At 29.3% G+C, this 20,620-nt stretch overlaps 1 protein-coding gene and 1 pseudogene across 1 annotated transcript in view; both read left to right on the top strand.

The window, feature by feature from the left end:
* The window catches only part of LOC125837375 (probable protein phosphatase 2C 10), a 1,808,044-nt gene that overhangs the window by 84,242 nt on the left and 1,703,182 nt on the right, over positions 1–20,620 (top strand). The gene's annotated exons all lie outside the window — the stretch shown is intronic.
* On the top strand, positions 8,186–8,711 carry LOC125837423 (uncharacterized; annotated as a pseudogene).

Genomic DNA, 20,620 nt, shown 5'->3' with positions numbered 1-20,620 from the left:
AATGAACAAAGAACTGATAATTATATATGGTTGTACAGTTTTGAGTATCTTGTGATAACTCGAGCTATTTGATCACAATTTTTCCAAAACATCTTGTACTATCATTCTTGAAAGGTCTTACAACAAGCACATTCTCTCTCAATTTGTATATTTCTTATGATAGAACCTTTTCTATGTTTTTACTTGAATTTGTTGTTATCATCGATGGTCTTCACATCTCGATTTTGCTAATCTGAACTTGTTTTGTACTTATATCCTAGTAACCAAGTGTCTGCATTAGCATTTGTCATTGTAGTTCATCTAACAAAATATGTGTAGTAACATCAAAGAGATGTTGTCCATTTTGTTGTTTTATGGGCTAGTGACTGCAATAAATGCAGCAAGCAGATTCAATGGAGATTGTGAGTAGATATAAAGTTGTCATAAAAGGCAAAGTTTAAATGGTCATTCTGCCGAAGTTGATATAATCACAACAGATGCCTGGAAATAAAGACCCCATTTCACGCACAAACTCACATGTAGAAGATTACCCCAAGCTTGTCTTCTCGCATCATATCTGCAACATATTCCTTAATCATCACGGCTGAATCTTTAAGTTGATGTCTTCCGTACTGTGTGATTGACTTTAATGAAGCAAAATTATTTGGGATCTCCACAATACTTATTCCTTGTGCATGGGAAAAGATTCCTCTGGGTCTTCCAAATAGAAAAGGTTGAGCTGATATAGTTTTCTCAAATTCTCTAACGTTGTGTCCTCTTATAACCCAGTTAGTTCAAATACAGAATAATCATCAATTCTCATATGTAGTAGCTTAGCAAGTCTCCAAATACTAGGTGATAGTACACTGTTTGATATGTTATTCACCACCAGAGTTTTTCAGCAAGTCTAGTGTTACAAACTTTGTTTCACTAGTTTTCTCCGTTGATTGATTTCTCCTCTAAGTTGCAAAAAAGAATGGATACCTTCCTGGTAAGTGTTCCAACACGTGCCATAATAAAGAACAATTTGTCATTCATTAAAGACTTTTCTAACGAGGCACAAAAAATCAATAGCATTACATTAAGGGTACACATTGTGTAATTTTCTGAAGTTCGATAGCATTTTTGAGCCTTTTTCCTTTAATAAATGACCTTATTTAAAAAAATCTCATAACGATTATGTATTGATGTGCCGCAAGTTATAAAAGCTTATTCTCAAAGACCAAAATAAACAATTAGAAGACTTAATAACTGTCTGGTTGTTTATGTAGAGAAGGGGCAAGGCAGTTAAAAGAGGGTGTTCAGGAAAAGGAAAAGGGAATTTGGGAGAGCTCTAGCCTCTCAAATGTCTAGAAAGGTTGTGATCTAGTTAATCGTAGATTATGTATTATATAACTAAAATTCATTCATGTCTTTGGATGAAATTTGTGGTATTGGCAGTGTCCTAGTGATTGTATTTTGATTTCTTGTGTAATATCAATGTATCTGGTGTGAAACATCAATATCTATTCCTTTATTTACTATTTCAGCAATAAAGTCAATCAATTTGGTATTAAAGGAGCAACTTTCCGAGATGGTGAATAGATTGGAAAGACGAGTAGAACAAGTGGAGTCTAATTTGACAGGGGTAAGAGAAGATGTCAAAAAACTGGAAGGGTGGTTTCAAGAAATAAGAGAGTCTCTTGCGAGAATTGAATCACATGGGGAACCATGATGGGAGAATCATCCCTTTCTCAAACTAGATTCATCGAAAACTATCGGAAACTAAGAAGAGAGAAGCGATGTCAGCTTGGCTGGAGAAAAAAATGGGAAGAAATTTTGGAAACCACAACTACCAGTTTTCGAAGGAGATGATCTTTTAGGATGGATTTTCAATGTGGAACGACATTTTGGAGTAAATGAAATTTCTGAAGCGGAATGATTACATGCAGTAGGTGTTTGTTTGGAAGGAAATGCCTTAAATTGCTATTATTATAGGTCTAGGCAACCAATGTTAACCTGGGAAAACTTCAAAGGGAGTTGTTAAACCGATTTCATCATTCTCAGAAGATCAATCAGCATGTTGTTTTAATGGGGCTGAACCAGGTTACAACAGTAACCGCGTTTTGTGAAGAATTTGAAAAGGTGTCAGCATCTAAGCAGGAGGTGTCTGATGGGCTGTTATCTGGCATATTTTTGAATGGGCTGAAAGAGGAAATTTGTACCTTGTGTAATTTTCTGAATGTCTAGAAAGGTTGTGATCTAGTTAATCATAGGTTATGTATTATATAACTTATATTCTTTCATTTCTTAGGGTATTATTTATGGTGTAGGAAGTATCCTAGTGATTTCTTGTTGTAATATCAATGTATCTAGTCTGAAACATCAATACTTGTTCCATTATTTACTATTTCAGTAGTAAAGTTGATATGTGCCCTTTTGAGCAAGCTGATAATCTTATGAGAAAATGTCCGACTATGATCTAAAATTATGTAAGTTCTTACTGACATGAGACATTAGCCTATTATGTTGTATCTAAGGTTGAGAAATTTATGAGCAGTCGATGTTGATTGAACTGGATCAAGAATGATAGAAGATCTACTACTAGCTATTTGTATATTTGTTGGTGGAAATTTGATATCTTGGAAGAGTAAGAAACAAAATGTTGTATCTCGATCTAGTACAAAATTCGAGTATAGAGCTATGGCTCAATCCATCTGTTAAATACTATGGATGCATCACCTTTTAACTGAGATTGGTTTGGAGCCTTCTTCTACAGCAAAACTTTGGTGTGATAATCAGGTTGCTCTGCATATTGCCTCAAGTCCAGTGTACCATCAACAGACAAAACAAATAGAAGTTGACTGTAACTTTATCCATGAGAAAATTTAAGAGAACACATTTTTCACTTGATATGTGAAAACTGGGGAGAAATTGGGTATAATATTTACGAAGGCTTTAAGTAAAAATCATGTGGAATATCTTTTTAACAAGTTGAGCATTATTAATATATATGCTCTAACTCCAGGGGGGAGTGTTGCAGAATGCACATAGACAAGTCTACATATATTATACATTGCACTATCATAGGTAGAGAATATGTTGAAATATTAGGGATTTTTTTAAAAAAATTTCCTTACATATATTTACTTGTACACCTACAAATAACCGTTATTCTTTCAATAATACAACAAGGAAATTGGTCCATTGTCTCTGTGTTTTACACTTGAACAACAGGGTGTTTTTCATTTGCGAGAAAGTAGCAACGCACACTTCTTTGAATTCAATCAATTCCATTTCAATCTTTTGTTTACCTCTGTTGGTCCTCTTTTTCATTGCAAAATAAAATAATCATATATATATATATATATATATATATAAATATAAGAGAACCCTAGACCTGCCTACGTGGCGCCACCACAAACCATGATTCCCTTTTAATTTATTTTATTTCCAAAACTAGCCTTCCCCTTTCATGAAAAGTTGTGACTTTTATGAAGAGTTGCGACTTTTATGAAGAGTTGCGCCTCTTATGAAAAGTTACCACTTTTATGAAAGGTTGTGACCTTTCCGATAAGACACAATAAGCATTTTTTTCATACTACCTTTTGTTGTCTATAAATAAGGAATTTCCTCTCATTTTAAAACAACAAAAAATTTGAACTTCTTCTTCTTCTTCTGGACAATTAAATAATTGTGTGCTTTGCTCCTGTTGAATGACTCACACTATTTTTTTTTGTATCAATACACTTCCTTTAAATCTCGGGTACTAGAGGGGAATAATTTCCTTAAGGAGACATTGTGCATTAAGTGGACTCGATTTTTTCCATTTTGTTTCATTCTATTGCTATAGATCCTGATATGTTTTTACATCATTAATTTATACTTATATTATTAGTTTTTATTTTTGAGAACATGCTTTAAATTTTGTTGTTTATGTTTCCGCAATTTTATTGTTATAAGTATTTGTTAGTACATATTAAATAACAAACGTTAAATGAGTATTCAAGCAAGTTTTCTCATTTGTTCATCAACAACGTCATTTCTTTACATACAAGGATGAGATTTTATGTTCTTTAGAAAATCCTCTGAGAGTTAATAACTTTGCATGCCCATATTTTTTTGTTTTATGTTGTTATCTATTTTTACTAAATTTTATCACTGGATATTATGAATACTTTAAGGATTGAAAGTTGATTGAAGTGTTAGTCAATTTTCTGAGGTATGTTATTTTTAAAATGAGGACTTTTCTGGTTAGAATGATTTGTTATTATCATTGGTTATCTCATAATTTATTCCCTTTAATGTATGTTTTTTCTCGCTATTTTGTTGTCTGCTTAAAATTGTATTGATTATTTTTCGTTTGGTATATATATGATCTCACTTGGACAAAGCTTTCGTCCTTTAATATTTTCTTTTTTTCCTTCTCATTCAGCTCTACTAAATATTTTTGGTGTGAGTTATGACTATTTTCAGCAAGCTTAATTTGAAGAATATGAAACAAAACCTGCTCTAAATAAAAGTAATATCTTAAGCTACAAAACATATGTCTATTAACATAGATTTGTTGTCCTTTATGTCCCAAGTCATTGTTGAGCATTTGAGTTATCTAGGTTAGACTGATTTTTAATTTTTTAATGTTCGAGAATATTTCTTTAATATGAGTCTAGAATTTAACATTTTGATCTACTTGTACTTTTATAATGCAACAACTATACATACATATTTCTGAAAAAGTCGTAAAGTTGCATTAATGAATCATCTAGAAGGGCCTTCAGAGCAGCAGTTTAATGAAGAATGAATTTCTAAAAGTGTCAACAATATTATTTTGCTGTTGTTTCAAATTTATTTTTTCTCCTTCTATAAATTTTGTTAGAGTAACAAAGTAGCGGATCAATTCGGCTTTTCACTTTGCCAGACAATAACAAAATGTGGTGAACGTTTGACCTCAGACAAGTAGATTGTCTCAAAAAATATTTATTTATGTTGTTGTGGTGTACATTTTTAACGGTCTTAACTTATTTATAACTAATATTGATTATCGAAAACTTTTATATAATTTGTTTTTAACAAGGAGTTATTCTAACCATAGAATTATCAGTTATATATTTTTCATGTACAAAAAAAATAGAAAAAATATATGTTTAATCGCTACATAAAGACATCACTCAGTTTTAACAAGACAATTATATCATCAAACATATATTATGAAAAATTATGTAAAAGATAAAAATAATTAGATATAAAGATAGTTTTAATCATTTATTATATATTTAAAATTCTTGAGATATGTGATAATGTCAAATCATTTAAGTTCTATTGAAATGTTCTTAAAACCTACTAAAATTTACTTTTTTATTTGTTATAACAGTCGATTATTGGAAAGGTTGTTCAAAAGCTTAGAAAGATTATTTATGTCTGCATGAAGCGCGGGTAAATTACCTTAGATAAAGAATAAAATAAGAAGATATTTAAGTTGAATAAGCCTGAATGCCTGAGCAACTTTGAAGGAACACCAGGGTAATTCATAGTAGGTGCAAGAGTCTATTTGTCATGTGTATTGTCACACTATTTAATGTTTTCATATTATGAGTCTACTAGTTCTAGGAACATGCTTTGCATGTTTATCCCAAAAACTTAATCTAAACATATTGTAAATGATAAATTTGGTACACTATATGATAGGAAATAATTACCATAAAATAAAAGATTGTAATATAGAACATAATGGAATTTGACTAATTCATGATTCAACAAAAAACTTGAAGAACAACCCCGTGTCTGATTTCACTGCTTCATTAAAATGCACTATAATAAACTCTATAGTTTTTTGTTCCTCATAACAAAAAACAAAATGTGATCTCATAAAATTTACATAGAATATGAAAAAACTTCACCATATTAGTTAACGATTTGAGGAAAAACTGAACAAAGAAAATAAAAATAGAACCGCGAGATGAGGATAAGTTGTTACATTCCTATTGAATTTTTGTCATCCAATGGTGAAAACATGACACATTCTTGATAATAATTTATATAAGATGTTCAATGAGCAAAATTCCATATAAATTCATCATTAGTGTTAATTATCACTCCCTCTGTCCAAAAAAGTTGTCCACTATTAACTTGACACACCCCTTAAGAAAAAATAAATAATAAGGGTAATATTACTATTATACCCTTAGACTTTATTAAATTTAATGCATTGGAAAATGTGTAGATGATAAATAGTATTTAATAGAAAGGGTAAAATAGACGCAAAAGGTAAATTATCTCTTGATTTTCTAAGTTGGACAAGTATTGTTGGACAACTATTTTTAGTATAGTGAACATCTATCGTTGGACGGAGGGCGTACTAAATGGTGGAAAACAAAATGTTTGACAACATTTAGCAATTATTTAATATTTAATAGAGTTTCATTAAATTACATAACTATTAATTTTTCTTTAATTAATTGTCTATATTCATTAGAAATGTGAGAAGTTTTGCATGTTATTAACAAATATCATTCTTATTATTAGAGTAAATTAAATACATGATTGGAAGAAATATGTTAAAGGAAAAATTTAACTTGCAATAAAATTATTTTATTCAAAGGTTAACCAATAAATTAACCATACTCATTTTCATTTTTTTTTACATATTAATCATATATATGTTATCACCCACTTTTAGTATAATATGATTTCGTTACGTGCATTGTCACATTATTTAATGTTTTCATATTACAAGTCTATTTGTCACGTGTATTGTCATATTATTTAATATTTTCGTATTACGAGTCTATCTGTCATCGGTACTTTTACGTTTATTTAATATTTCATATTATGTGAAACCATTACTTGATTTACATTTATATTGCTATATCGGGAGGAGATCCTTGAACCAAAATAAAGTTATCTATTTGTGACCTATATGTCACCGGTTTGAGCCATGGAAGAAGTCACTAATGTTTGCACTAGGGTAGGCTATTTATATCACACCCCTTGGCGTCGGGCCTTTCCCAGGATCCTGTTAACAAAGAATGACATTGCTTAAAAGACTTTCTTATGGGGGACAAAAAATCAAGACCACTATATTCGGGGGACAACTTGTGAAATTTTGTGAAGTTCGATGGCATATTTGAGCTTTTTCTTTTTAATAAATGACCTTTCTAAAAAATCTCTTACATGTTTTACGTACCTTTCAGAAACAGTCTAATAATCCCTTTCGATCAAGCTGATAATCGTATGAGAAATGTCTGACTACGATCTAAAATTATGTAAGTTATTACAAACATCATACAATAGCATATTATTGTGTATCTAAGGTTGATAAATATATGAGCAGACAGTATAGACAATCTAATATTATCCAGGAGGATAATTTCTCAAGGGTTATATTTTGGGCAAACTTCACATAAGGACAAAATGTAAATGGTAATCTATTTGCTAAATAACTCAAATAAATAAGAAAAAATGGCATAAATAGTCATTTATCAAGATAATGACCCACAAATGTATACTCTCCCTAGTTTCATGCCATCAAATGTTGAAGAAGAAGTCTGCAAAGTTAACAACATATCACGAGTAAAGACTCAAGAGCTAATACAGATAGGTCCTCCCCTGATATTCGATCTGAATACCGCGAGGCAAATTAGGAAAGAGATTACCCAGGAAGAACTTACTTTTGGAAGTTGTGGAATCCATTTAGGAAGTTGAGTACTAATGACTATTCTCTATCCATCGTGAAATTGATCAAAGTTAATTTTCAAAATATTTTCTAAGGTTCGTGATTAACGAATTAGTCCTATGATTGGAATATGTGGATTCTCAAATATCTGTCTGTTTTTCTGCATTTGTATTTGCAAGAAAAGATTCATTGATACTTATGCAAATGATTCAAGAATCGGGACCAAAAGTTGGATTTTCCCATTTAGTTACTTGAACGTGTATAAAATTCTACACCGTCGATGAATATTAGTTAAACTCATATTTTTCCACACTTCACATAACATAACAATCTTGGAATTATTATCCTGAATTTAAATGCCAAAATGACACATTTTTCCTTTTTTATAACTCTTCTCTTAAATAAGTTTAAAATTTAAAAATAGTAATATTTTTCTCTGATTCTCGCTCAAAGTTGGAATAGAAAACCTAATTTGTGTCTTTATAAGGTGTTACTGCCTCTCTCTTTTTCAACATTTTATTTTCTTGAAAATTGTATCCTTCCTTGGTTTCTTCGATGGCTGATCAAAGGCCTTTGCTTAGCATGAAAAAGACCTTTTTTTACAATTTCTTTCCATCAAAAGTTGAAGAAGAAGCTTGCTAAGTTAACAACACTCCACATGTTGTGACTCGAGAACTAGTGGAGATAAGGGACTTATACCCTGCCCTAAATAAAGATCTGCAAAACCCATGGCAGATCAAGAAAAAGATTACCCATGACGAGATCGTTGTTGGAATGCTAATGATTCCATTTTTTGAGATGTTTGAGTACATCCTTCGATACTGGACATTGGACATGGTCAAAACTTTGGAGAACGGTTGTAGTGTGTGTTGACATGTGGGATGTAACTGAGGGGACTGTCTCTAAGAAGTAAGAAGGTGGAAGTGTTTGGCTCAGGAAGGTGTACAGTGATGATTTTGCTCTTTGGTGCATTGAATTGTTCAAAGATCGCAGATTGGGTGATGGTGACGAAATTGGGCTTTATTGGGATCCTAGATTTTCCTGTTTAGTGTTCAAATTGCTTTCTCAAGCTGGCTCTTAGTGGAAAGGTCCAATAATTTAGGACCAGAAACAACATAATATCATAGTCTTTGGTTTAGTATTACTCTTTCATATAATTGTAATAGTTGAAGACATAATTATGAAATTGGAATTATAGAAGTGCCCAATTTAGTCTGCGCAATTCCTTTTTTTGCACTTGTGTTTTCATTCCCTATTATTATAGTGTTCTTTTAAGTTTGTATAATAGTTTAGCTAGTTTTGATGTTCTTTGTCAACCTAGAAATAAGCTTAATGTGAGAAATAAGTTGATATACTCACAAAAAATGCTTGGAAATAAGGACCTAACATAACCTAATTAAGGACCCCATTTTGGCACACCCTCAATTGTACAAGATTTCCCCTTAATTGTTGATGGATTTCATACAATAGAGTACAATAAATAAGATATCTATAGAAAATAAAAGTACAGAGTATTAGGACATGTTTGAATAAAGGAATGTGATTTCTAAATTGAACAGAGATGTATTAAGTTAAGACAACTAATTTGGTAACAATTTAGGGTCTAAAATCTTTCAATCATCTGACTGAAAGCTTTTGCATTAGCACAAGAATATTGCTATATTCATTCAAGTCTTTGTTTCCATTTTTCTGCATAATCGAAGTTGCTCGATGATAAACTGTTTCTGAAAATCCTAGCTAATAACTAGAGCCAAAGAAGGATAAATTCTAGATATGTTTCTATGCGCGCTTAAACTAACTAAAACCTCATGATTTAGGGTCTAAACGACGTAGCTTAGGGGTCCAACGAAATAGGAAAAGACCAAAAGACCCCTGACTTAACTGCTGCCGGAGTGATCGACAGACGGGACCTATGGGCCGTGGATCGAATGACGGTCCGTGATGGTCAGCCATCGTTTGCATCAAAGGCTGGATAAAGGGGGCCTCGATCCAAGGACACAGACCACAGACCGTGGTCTGACCTACGAACCGTGGGTCTGTCCGTGGGTCAAGACTTAGTCGATTTTCTGAGCTGGGTTTGGGGAGAGGTTGCAGTGGTGAACCACGGACCACCAGCATGGGCCGTGGTCTGACCTACGGTCCATGGATGGCAACCGTGGGTTGCACCTGCAACTTCTCAAAATCTACATTTTGGTCTATCTAGGATACGGGGTGTTACAGTTTTGGCTTAAAGTATAAGGTAAAATGTCAATGGTGGTTGGTCAAAGGATAATATTAGTAAGTGAGTCAACCAAAGGAACAAGAGTTTGGCGTATTGAAGAGTTCAAGATATTTAGAATTTTGTGCCTATGTCACGCGTGTTTCCACATCTTTGAGTGAATTCCTAGTGGTGGATCGGGTGTACCGATCCAGTGACGTCCTCTTGGTAGGGTAGGATGATTGGATAGACTTGGACATTTCAGATATGGTAGATTGTGTTGCCTTGGGGCAGTTAAAGTTTTCCATTAGCTTTATACAACCTTGTTGATGAGAACTTATGGGAGAGCCACCATGAATGGTTATAGTTGTACAATTATTCATCTCATCGTCGAGGTCACGTTCCGACTAGGTGTGATTGAAAATGAGGATCATTGGGTATAGTTTTACTATTAAGGTTTGTCTATAGTCACAACTATGGATCTAGCATTTTTTATAGTGTTGTTAGAGGTTCTATATGCTTTGGGTTAGATAAGTTTGATTCTCCTTTGATAAGTACTCGATGTCTAAAGATCGGATTTTTATAACTTAAGCTTGTGAAAAAATTGTGTTGTGAAAAGGAAATCTTGATAAGATCTATGATGGTTTGTGCATTATGAGTGTGTGGTGGTTGGTTCAAGTTCACTTCTAGTTGTAGCCAGTATCGATTCAAAATGTTATCTTGGTTATGTGAGAAAAGATTTGTCATGATGGTTGTGTTAAGGTCTAATGGGTTTCTGTTTAGATTTTGTTCATGAGTTAGTTTGTGGCTTAATAATCACTTCTGATTTGTAGATATATCAAATTTTGATTCAAAAGATCAGTTCTTAGTAGTTGTTCTTGATGAAATGATTTTAAAGAGGAGCTCACATAGAGAGATAAACACCGACTGGTAGGTCATAACTTAGACTTTTGGTAACACTGATTATTCTTCCTTCTTCTTCCTTATGTTCGAGGATGAACATGATTTTTAGGGTTGAATAATGTAATGATCCAGAAGTTCATTTTTGGGAATTTTTATAAAATTATCGCTTTGCCCCTCTTGATAGTCCTCTCGAGTCATTTCTGATAAGTCGGTGAAGTTGGTGTGGAAATTTTGCAGATATTCGATAACTAAAATTATTAAATTGAGTTAATTGATAATAATGGGCCAAATAAAAAAAATCATTCAAGACCCTATACCCCTTAGCCCATATATGTTATAATAATTTAGTAGGTTTCACCTTTAATTCCTCAATTGAGAGAGAGAAGATTTTACGAGAGAGACAGAAAGGCAGAATGCGCGCCGCCAGAAAAGCTTTTGGTGCTTCAGGTAAACCTCGACATAGTAATTGCTCGGATAGGCAGTATAATTATTTTTTTAGAAAAGTTATTGTTGTTTGGAAAGATTTCTGCCAGAAATAATGATAATCATATTATATTAAATAATTATTTGATAAAGTTAATGATCCAATTTAGATTTTTGATAAGTTTTTGGACAGTACATAGGTAAGCATGCATATTGACTCATTACTGAGTTAATTTACTCTTGACATTTTTAATATTATAATACTAACTAGAAAATTTGTCTGCGCTTCGCGCGATATAACAGTAATTTTAAATGAACTTTTTATGAATTAAGTAGAAATAAAAAGACAAATTATGTTTTGATTAGAGCAGAGAATTGTGTTTCCTCTTAAGTAAAATAATTAAGAAAAAAAATAGTATCTTCACATTAAGTTGACATCAGATAAAACGATCAATTTTAAAAAAAATTAAATAAATTGACATGACAATGTTATAACATTTTTAAAAATTTAATTACCAAATTAAGATTTTAATACAATATCATATCCACTCCCAATTAACTTTAATTCAAACACGATATCATTCATTCATGAAAGTAATTAACTTTTATTTAAAAATCAATCGAAGAAGAAAATAGACAATATATAAGTATTCACGAATTTTAATCAATTTCAGGTAGATAAAGAAATTGTGAATACATGATTTATGATAGCTCCCATGATAATTTATTGAAAATTCTACTTCTAATAATTTCACATTTATAATTTCATTTTTTTTAATAAAGGACTAAAATTCTTGACCTAAAGTAGTCTAAGAAGAGAAAATAGAACTTATTTTGCACTTAAAAAAATGAATTCATCTAATAAATTATTTTCTTTAAATTGGGCATAATTCAAAATTTTATTTTATAGAAGTGCAAAATAATACTCAAAAACCTATATACCAATAACTAAAATTTTAAAATAATAAATAAAAGATAGTAAAAAAGAACAAAGAAAGGAAAAAAAGTGATTTAAGGAAATAATATAAATAACATTAATGATGAGGTTAAGGAAAAATAAAAATAATTAATAGAATTAATGATGAAATGATTTAAAATTTGAAAAAAAAAATGCACAATAGATAAACTTCCAAGACAAATTTTTGAGCAATTACATTTTAAAAAAATATATATAACAGAAAATATCAAAAAAAAAATTATGAGATTAAATAAATATCTTAAGTAAGAAGAGTTTCATTATTTTCTATTTTTAACTTTATTATTTAATGTGTGTATAGTTGTATAGATCTTTATCATAAGAGATGATCTAATTTTTTAATAAAAAATAAAACCAAATTATGTTAATATATATAAATATATGTTTTACAAAGTTATAATAGCTAATTTCTTGTAATAACAAATAAAAGAAAGTAAAAAATTAAGAAAATGTGATTTAAGGAATGATATAAATGACATTAATTATCAAATTAAGGTAGGGAAGTAAGAAAATTAATATAATTGTTGAGGAACAAAATTTAAAAAATATATATAGTCACCTTTGATATTTTGTAAAATTTTAAAGTGAGACACTTCCATGAATTCCTTAACTACCAGTTCCGCACCGAAAAATGCGAAAAATGGTATCTGAGCTATGGATAATAAGAAACATGGTAAGAAACATACTAGTAGAAAATTAAGAAAAATAAGAAGAAAATTAAACAAATTATATTCGGAATATAAACAACTTAATATCACAAAAACTGATAACGAAAAATTAGATCAATTAATAAATAATATATCTAAAATAGAATATAAATATATTCAATATTTAAAGATACAATGAATAGCGAGAATAATGAATATAAAGAAAAACTTACTGAAATAATTATAGCAAAACGGCAAGAATTAGAACATACGCAGAATAGACTTAATAATAACATATTCGCAGAAATTTGTAAAAAATCTATAATAGCACAAAGAAAGACTATTTTATATCTAGAAATACAAATAAATCACTTAGAATATAAACTACAACATAATTTATAAATGAATAAAGAAGAATATGCAATAGATGAAAAAACATACGAAAACTATGACGTATTAAAAATAAAGATAATATTTACCAATCTAGGAAGAAGGTATAAGAAAATAGGTGACAATCTAAGTTTAATGTTAGAAAAAGAAACGGTAAAATTAGAAGATAGTTTAATTGCTATGATAAGAATAACAAAAGAAAATGAAGAAATAGATAGAAAAACGGAAATTGAAAAAATAAAACGACAAGCAAAACAGGAAGTACAACAATTAGAAGAAGTAAAAAATACTAAAATAATAGAGCTAGAAAAAGAGCTAGCAATATTAAAATAAATGTATGAAATTAAACAAAAAGAAAAAGAACAAAAAACGAAATTAGCAAATGAGATAATTAAATTTAAAGAAAAATTGCAATTACAAGATGAATTAGAAGAAAAAGAAGAAAATAGCCAAGATAATCTATCCGAAACAAGAGTTGATGAAATAAATGACGATGATCTAGAACAACATTCGGAAACAAGCGAAACATATACGAAACTTTTAGCAAACATAGATAATACGAAAAATTTAGAAGTAAATACAGAAGACGTAGACATGGACGAAAAACCTAGCACATCAGGAGTAAAAAACCCAAAAAATTTTAATCCAAAATATTATAATAAAAACTACTAATAATATGATAGAGAAAAAATTATATGGGATAAAAGATTAAATAAAAACTGGACACCTAAACCAATAACTGAACGACATGATTTTTTAGATTTAGACTGTGTAGCAGATATAAATAAAACAATCCAATTATGGATGGGATACATATCAAAACAATTAATAGATAACAAGATAGTAATAACAAAAGCACCAGGATACATAGAAAGAACACTTATAGGAATAGTAAAATTATGGCTACAAAATTTAACAAGTGAAAGCTTAACAACTTTAAGAAGTAATAAAAAATTCGATGGAGGAATAGCTACTACATCTAATACTATGTAAATACGAAATAACTATAAGAAATGAATTTAGTAGTATGACAACAGAGGTAGAAGAACAAAATAAAGAAAAAATCATAAATCGGAATCTAATGACAAAATTAGCAATATGTAATATGTGTTACATATATGAATATACATGTGCATTTAGAGAATACTATTATAAAGGAACATATAGCACAGAAGAAAGTAAAGAAATAAGAAAATTATATTTTACAAAATTACCAGAACCTTTTAATTAAAAAATAATAAAAAGTTAGAATGAATCAGAATTAACAGACACCTTAGGAGCTAGAATGAAATTCTTGCAACGATGGTTTATGGAACAATGTGAAAAACATAAAGAAGAAATAAAGATGGAAAAAATATTAGTAAAAAACTTGGCATGTTGCAAAAATAAAATAGCACCTTAATTTGGTTGTACGGATAGGTATTATAAAAATAGAAAGAAATATAATAAAAAATACAGATCAAAATATAAATATAAAAAACCAAGAAGAAAATACTATGTAAAAAACTACAAAACCAAAAGGCCATATAGACCAAAAAGAAAACTAACGGAATGTACTTGTTATAATTCTGGAAAATTATGATATATAGCTAGAGATTGTAAATTACCTAAAAATCCAAAGAAAAAACAAATATCAGAAATAATAATAGATGATTGAAAATATACACAAATAGAGTACGTAGATTATGAATTAGAAAGCAATGATAGTATATATGAATTATCGGAAAATGAAATGGAAAATAATCCAGTAATAGAATCAGATAATGAATACGATATCAATGACTGAAAAAGATATACAAATAATAACTAAAGAAAAATATCAAGATGAAGAATCGGCAGAACAAAAAATAATATTTGATAATAATATATTTGAACAAATAAAAGGAAAAGAATTAGACCTAAGCGTAGCAAAAATATTCGAAATACCAACAATAAGAAACTGGTTTAAACGACAAAAAGAAGAATATTATGTAGTAAGTCAAAGAGAATATATCATAGATTGCAAATACACTAAAGGAAAGGCCAAAATACCAATAATAAATAAACGAATAATAAATAAAGAAATACAAGATATTAAGGCTAAAAATCCAATTAAATATGTACATTTAGGAGGAACAGAAATACTAATAAAAGCATGTTTTAGAGAAGGAATAGATACAACCATAGGAATATACTTAGTAGATGACAGAATTATACAACTCGTAGAAAAAAGTATAATAAGTGCGGTAAAAGGTAACCTCATATACCAAAAATTTAAATTTATAATAAGTGATAATTATTCAGTAGCAATAAATGACAGAAATTTTGATAAATCGTTAGTATTATATTGGAAACTGTCAGGAATAGAACTAGCCCTGGGAAGTAAAATATTTACAGCTAGATGTAAAAACTTATATGTTTTAGCGACAAAACATAAAATAACAGCAAAAAATAAAATAAATAAAATAAAAATGGAAGATCCTTTTGAAAAAATAGTCACAGTCATAGACAAGAATGAGTATAGTTATAATGAAATTGACATAGAAGAAGATTTAGAAATAGTAAAAGAAAGATTAAGTACATCAAAAAGAATAAACATGAACTGTGAAATACCACAAATCTCATCAAAAATGAGTACCTCAAGAAGAATAGATAAAACTCTACAAAAATCAATGGAAGAAGAAATAAAACTACATCATTACTACATAACGTGAATAATGGAACAACGAAAATATTTAATATTAATAGATACAGGACGAGAAGAAAATTATATTACAAGAGAATTAGTGACGGAAGATGCAATAATAACTATTGAGCAATCATGCCCCGAACTACCAAAAGCATTAATGTATACCGAAGAAACTACAGAAAAGGAAATAATCATTGGAGGAGTACCAATAGTGATAAAATTTAAAATATATTAAGGAGATGAAAATATCATTTTAGGAATAAAATGGCTAGAACAAGTAAAATCATATAATCTAGAAGACAAACAGTTAACAATAAATTATGAAAATAAAAGAGTAATAATAAAAAGAACCTTAGTATGAAAATATACATACTTGCAAAGATAATAATAGAGGGATATTACAACAGATACTATACACCAATGATAGATACGGGACATAATCTAATATATGTAATACAATTGTTTACCAGAAGATAAATGGAAAAAATTAAAAACACCGATTGTAGTAACATGATTTAATAATGAAGGAAGCATGATCACATATAAGGCAAAAAATATAAAAGTACAAATATGGGATAATATATTAACTATAGAGGAAATATATAAATTTGAATTAACTACAAAAGATATGTTATTAGGAATGTCATTTTTAGAAAAATTATACCCACATATAATAACAAAAACACACTAGTGGTTCACAACACCATGTAAACCAAAATTAGGAGCAAAAAGAGTAAATAACAAAAAATGAAAGACAACAGAATGGATAAAAGGAAGTGAAAAAATTACACAAAAAATAGAAAATATAAAAGAAGAAGACCCTAAAATAGAATTAATTATATTCTCTATAGATAAAGTAAAAATAATCCAAGATAAGTTAGAATTATTATATAGTGAGGATCCTTTACAAGGATGGGAGAAACATAAAACAAAAGTAAAAATTGACCTAATTGATAATAACAGTATAATAACTCAAAAACCATTAAAGTATAATTTTAATGATTTAACTGAATTTAAGATACATATAAATGAATTACTAGAAAAAGGATATATACAAAAAAGCAATAGTAAGCACACAAGTCCGGCATTTATCGTAGATAAACATATTGAACAAAAGAGAGGAAAAAGCGGAATGGTTATTGATTATAGAAACTTAAATGCAAAAACTAAAACATATAATTATCCGATAGCAAATAAAATACTAAAGATAAGACAAATACAAGGATATAATTATTTTAGCAAATTTGATTATAAATCAGGATTTTATCACTTAAAACTATAAGAAGAATCTAAAAAACTAACAACATTCACTGTACCACAAGGATTTTATGAATGAAATGTATTACCATTTGGATATAAAAACGCACCAGGTAGATATCAACACTTTATGGACAATTAGTTTAAACAAATAGAAAATTGTATAGTGTACATTGATGATATATTATTATATTCCAAAACACAAGATGAACATATAAGATTATTAGAAAAATTTATACACATCATAGAATATTCAGGTATAAGTCTAAGTAAAAAGAAAGCAGATATAATGAAAAATCAAATAGAATTCTTTGGAATACAAATTGATAAAAATGGAATAAAAATGCAAACACATATAGTACAAAAAATAACTAACTCAAATGAACAACTAGACACAAAAAGAAATTACAATCATTCTTAGGACTAGTAAATCAAGTAAGAGAATACATACCAAAATTAGCAGAGAATTTAAAACTATTACAACAAAAATTAAAGAAAGATATAGAATATCAATTTGATAAAAAAGACCAAATACAAATACAAAAGGTAAAATTATTATGTAAAACTTACCTAAACTATACTTTCCAGATGAAAACAAAAAATTTACTTATATAATAGAATCAGATGCGAGTGAAAAAATTATGGAGGAATATTAAAATACAGGTATGATGGCAATACGATAGAACATCATTGCAGGTATTATTCAGGAACATTTAATAATACAGAAATAAAATGGGAAATAAATAGAAAAGAAATATATTCAGTATATAAGTGTTTATTATCATTTGAATCATATATTGTATATAAAAAATTCATTATAAGAACAGATAATACACAAGTAAAATGGTGGCTAACAAGAAAAATACAAGATTCGGTAACAACAAAAGAAATAAGGAGATTGGTATTAAATATATTAAATTTTTTACATTTACAATTGAAGTAATAAAAACTGATAAGAATGTTATTGCAGATTACCTATCACGACAAAGCTACTCAAACTGAGATTGAGGAAGAAGATACAATTGAAAAGATACTCAAAGCTATTTCTATACTTTGTACAAAAGTGGATAGTATGGACAACGAGATACAAAAGCTAAAGACTAATGAAGATAATCTGAAGTCTAAAGCTAGTCAACAACATGACTATAAAAATGCGGAGCTACGTCGATCGGAAGATGGAAAAAACCCAGAGCTAAAAGGAGACGATGGGAAACTCCTTAAAACCCATAATGTTTGTTTAAATATAGCTGCAGGTACAAGAAAACAAGTTAGCGATAAACAAAATAAAAATGCGAACTTAAACCGGCTATTCAAAAAACCATTCCCAAAGGACACCTAGACATATGTCCATAGAACCACAAACATCTACATACGCAGATAGTTTGCAAAACCAAAATGAGAAAAAGACATATAACTACATCATACGAACCTATATAAAAAATATACACAAAATCCAAACTTATTTAAACCTTAACCCCAGATCAACTACAAAAGAACCAAATCAAGATTATTTGACACAAAAGTTACAAGGATATAACAAGTTAATTGCACAACCAAAAACTAACGCTAATTTAGTAAGAACATGTTACAACTACGAACTGTTAAATACCGTATACATATACGACGGAGATGAAGTTAGTGGAATACCATAACTACACAAGGCATTCGTCACATACAAAAGAGTTACAAAAGGAAATTTATTTTATATAAAATTCTATACAGCACCAACGGAGATATTATACGAAGAAATAAAACCTCCAATACAGGTTATCAAGATAGGACTAACTAAAGATATGATTATACCCGAGGACATCGGACAACAAGAAGAGATATGCAAAATAGAGATACCAAGTTTTTATGCCAACAAAAGAATAATTGGTATATCAACTATCATACAGGAGCTAGCAAATAATTATTTAAACGGAAACGCTATATAGATCTACTATGCAAGAGATCAACTAATGATTTATTCCAATTCAAAGGAGCTAAGGAAAGCAGATATGGATGAAGTCCAGAGATGGATTTTGTCATTACTTAAGCCAGAAAAACGACCTACGACAAGAGCACTAAAAGCAGGATTTATTTCGGCAGAGTTATTAACCAGATATTGCAAGCTAATTGGTCACAAATATCCTGACCACATATATTCAAAATGCAACGGAAAAGATAACATAATTCCAGATGTCGATTTAGAGTAAAAGAAGACAATGAAGATAAGAAGCAGACAGACAAGATAAGATATGGACAAGATAAAAAGAAGATAAGATACAAGATGGTAGAAAAAATAAACGTGAATAGATAGATAGATATAATGTAATGTAATGTAAAGCACTTTGCAAGGTGTAAAGTAGGAATAATATTTTGCAAGGTGTAAAGTAGGAATAGTAAAAATAGTAGGTGGACATTAAAGTAAGTAGTAAAAGTCAAAAAATAGGTATGGTATGTCATAATGTGTCATAAGGTAGATATATATTAGTCATAAAGTAGTATAGTACATGCACATTATTGTGCACTACTGTAGAGATAAGATAGGAATTGTAAAGTAGTAGTCGTCTCCTTTTTATATAAAGGGACGCATATGTAACATAGAGGCAGGCAACGCCTAAACGTAATAAAAACTTTCATAAAAACCCACTCTCTCAAGATACTAAATACTTAAAAGTTAATGAATAAATCTAAAATTCAATCAGATATTTCAGATAGCATGGCTAAGCAAGAGGCCAAGGTATATTGTTCAAAAAATATGCGGAACTAATTTCATATATTCCTGAATATCGTATATATGATTGAATAAATTTATGTTAGTTATTATGTATTAGAATTATTTGAATCATGATTTCTAGTTTATTAGCACACTGGAAACAGGGAGAAAACTTCTATACTATGCCATCCTAATGTTGAAACCGGTAGGCGAAGAAAGTCGTTTAGGGGAGTAAACAAAGTTGAGGCGCTGATAAGAAGGAAGTATCCGCTAAAGTACGATGCTAGTAGTGACAGGAAAACATGATAAAGATAATCTAGTTCATAATGATCTAATATGAATTTAATCAATTATGAATATGATAGGAAGGAAAAATTTGAAATAAAAAACCTGCATAATAAAGAACATGACTACATACATGCATGATGAAATGATAAAAAACTACGAAACTTTAATCCTATATATACTTAAAAATATAGAAATAATTAAATTAAGAAGAATAATATGGGAAAAAATATTTGAAGATAACGAATCAGAAGATATATTGAACCAAGAATTGTATGAAAAAGACCTACATGATTTAACCTCAAAGAATAGAATGGTATGATTTAGAAATAAATTCAGATTAAAATGAACTACGAATATTTACAATATTGGATAGAATCTATGGAAGATATAAAACTATTAGAACAATTAATAGAAGAAAATTTATATATATACCAAAGAACCCAAGATATGTTATATCTAAAATATATCATAAATAATATTAATGAAATATTCAGATTAAAACGACTATCGGAAGAATATTACAATAGATATTAATACATT

This window comes from Solanum verrucosum, unplaced genomic scaffold (genome assembly GCF_900185275.1).
Source record: "Solanum verrucosum unplaced genomic scaffold, falcon-dt-bn FXZP01000147.1, whole genome shotgun sequence".
In the NCBI taxonomy this organism is placed as follows: Eukaryota; Viridiplantae; Streptophyta; class Magnoliopsida; order Solanales; family Solanaceae; genus Solanum; species Solanum verrucosum.
The sequence above is the reverse complement of the archived record's forward strand: the minus strand, read 5'-3'. Positions and strand labels throughout refer to the sequence as shown.